Source organism: Amblyomma maculatum, chromosome 10, assembly GCF_055883805.1.
Source record: "Amblyomma maculatum isolate TAMU_Amacu chromosome 10, ASM5588380v1, whole genome shotgun sequence".
Lineage (NCBI taxonomy): Eukaryota > Metazoa > Arthropoda > Arachnida > Ixodida > Ixodidae > Amblyomma > Amblyomma maculatum.
In genome coordinates, this window is record NC_139353.1 from 9137596 (window position 1) to 9140588 (window position 2993).

Below are 2993 nucleotides of genomic sequence, written 5' to 3' on the forward strand. Positions count from 1 at the left end.
GTGACACACTTAGAGTGCCTCTATCACTATGGCGGCCATATGCACCCACATCTATCATAACAAACTTCAAGTTGCTGTCCGCCACAGCCATCAATACAAGGGAGTATGTGCCCTGAAAAACAATGTAACGATACAGTAAAATCTTTACTTAATGCACCGGAACTGAGAACTTTATACCTTATAGTTGTAGTAAAGGCTGCCAGAGTGTGGCGAGCCTGAATTTGGACATGCTTCCTGTCCACTGCTCCAATGCAGTTCGGAAAGTTGCACCTTTCCTCAAAACCTTGGGCAACCTCTTTCCATTTTTCAGTCGTCGCAACCTATATACACAGAATGGAAACATTCCAATGTACTATACATTCCTGTAGCAATATAATGTATGTTTGTATGCAAGCTGCAAAAGTACTGTTGGACTAATATTAGTGGTACATTATATGCCAGTTTATACGAGGAGCAACACAAACATCATGCTACGAGATTATTAAATAAACGTATAACATGCTTGTCTGACCGGCTGCACAACTGACTCACAATTATCTCTCTTTTGTCTTTTCTGCTCTCTTGTGGCAAATAAACATCTTATCCAGTACTCTATGGAGGAATACTTTGTTACGGTACAGTACATTAGCTGATAGAATATCTCACTGACACACAGAGAAAGCAAACAAAAAGCTAGCTTTATTTGTGCATAAATAGATGGGTGAATAGAATAAATACCTTGAGGTACAGAGGTTGCAATGTTGTCCAGAGGATTCGGCATGTTGACTGTACTATTTTGGCCACAGTTTAAATTCCAACTCGAAAATCATTAGCAACATCTTGCATAAACATACCAGATGCCAAGTACCTAAAAAAATAATAATTTCAACGTTAATTGTGATACTTCTTGCTGCGCTTTAACGGTAGTGCGGCCACTCATTTGCTTTACTGGGTAAAATGAAAGATAGAGGTTAGGATAAGAACAAAATGCATTTTTCTAGTCCTCTAAATGAATAATGAAAAAAAAAAAAAAACAAAAAACAACATCGAACCATAGCAGTGGTTTGAAACGTCATTCCATACAGCATTAAGTCCCTCTCAATCATTGCGTCTGTTCTGAAAAAAAAATAATAAAAAGAAATGCGTGCTTTGAGAACAATGTACCTCCCTCGACTATGGAAATGTTCATGTGTACGTTGCAGCAATAAGCTCCATGGCTAGATATATAGAAATTTTGTAAGGATCCAGATACCGCCATTATCGTGAAATTTATCTTTTCTGTGATATAATGAAGAAATAAATCCTTCAAGAAAAAGCACGATATGCGGCAAACATTCCGTTATATGTCCGCAAATGGTACCTGAGCATGATCGCAAGTCTCGCTCGAGAAGGGATCGGCTCCCGCACGACATGCAGTTTCGTGAGAGGCTCTTCCAGAAGTGATTGCAGCCCCTCGAACTTTTCAGGAGTCATACTGTAATATTCCCTCAAGTAGGCTGGGTCCCCTGACGTAAGAAACTGCATCTGCAGACAACGAATTAACTACATTATGAGAATACAAGTAAACGACGAACACCAGAAAATGATTTGTGTAGCATGAACTCACCACCGTGTAAAACTCCGATTCCTGCTTTCTGTTGAGCCAGATCGGCCTCGTACACCTCTGCCTCGGAGTAGGAACATTCGTTAGGGTGTGTCTCTTCTTTAGCAGAAAACACTGCTCCAATATCAGAAGGTGCCGACGACTAAAATCATTCGCTGGTTGAAGCAAAGTGTCCGCTTGGCCGTACTCCTCATTGGCTCCATGATTTCTTCTTTTAGGAGCAACTTCTTTTTTTTTAGAAGACAGAGAAACTCGAGGAGCAAGCTTGTGTTGCTCGTATATTCCATTACGGGCGGGAAACGTCGCAAAGCGCGTTAAACGAGGCTCTGGCTAGCAGACGCTTAGCCAGAGCGCAACTATTGTACGCAGTTGCGTACAAAAAGTAAAACATAAAAATATATATTTTGTATAATTTCCTTTATATTTTAATAAAATGACATAAAGTAGATACAATATTTATTTTCACGCGAGTTCTACATTTATTATTGGTATAATATGCCGGTGTCGCTTGCGCCGCACCGACAGAAATCGCAGGCGTCGCCAGCAGTGACATGACTGTTGTGACTGGCGCCGCAACGACACTGCGAGTGGAGCGAATTTTTTCGTGTGCCGCCGCGGACTGAGTGACCAGCTCTTGCGGCGGTACTTCCCCCATCCTGGGCCCTTCGACGCATCGGACAGCTTGACTACGTAGTCATCCCCGACGGCACCACCACATCTCAGTGGCGCCGGGCACGCCCAAAAATCGTCCATGTTGGGCGCTCAAAAGCCTTATTACGCGCCCTAAAGATCCCAGGTATTTTATATTTCTCGTACTTTGTTTACTTTTCTCTGTTTATTTTGTAAGCGCCGAGGCGATGCCTGTTCAAGGCGGGAGTAGTGACACGAACCATTCAAATCTTTATTTGTTCCTTTTCCACAGCCGCTGGCATGCGGCCTTATCACCATGAGTGTACCGCGCGGATCGATTATGTAATTTTGTTCATGCGCCTTGTCTGAAGACGCAGCTTTATCATTTACTTTGTTACAGAAGATGCTTCGAGATGTATTTCGAAAGACTGCAGCCACTCGCCTGTGTTTCTACAAAGTTCCAGGGTATGCTAGTAATCGTTTGCGGTTTTATCTCGATCTTTCTTCACCGCCTTTAAATCAAGCACTGACCGGTGAAACGGGGCTCGATGTGTTCGATGATCGAGGAGAACACTTGCTGCTATCGTCGCCGCCGAGTTGCTTAGTTTTTTTGCAGGCGCAAGTCAGCCCAATCATGTTTATGTTCTGCACTCCCAGACACCTAATTTCTTGTCATCGACCTTCTCATCTACCTTGTCACCACCACCACGTGACATGGTATCAGACTGCAGAGTAGGTTTGCATTACCAATGTGCAGGACAAACTATGGGTTTGTATGTCG

General features: G+C 42.9%; 1 long non-coding RNA gene across 1 annotated transcript; it reads right to left on the reverse strand.

The window, feature by feature from the left end:
* Positions 1–730: 730 nt before the first annotated feature.
* Positions 731–1894, reverse strand: LOC146175532 (uncharacterized). The gene is made up of 3 exons (XR_014701146.1): positions 1586–1894; positions 1340–1503; positions 731–847 (listed from the first exon to the last, which is right to left on the reverse strand). It is a non-coding gene; the product is annotated as an uncharacterized LOC146175532 (long non-coding RNA).
* Between the last annotated feature and the right edge of the window lie 1099 nt (positions 1895–2993).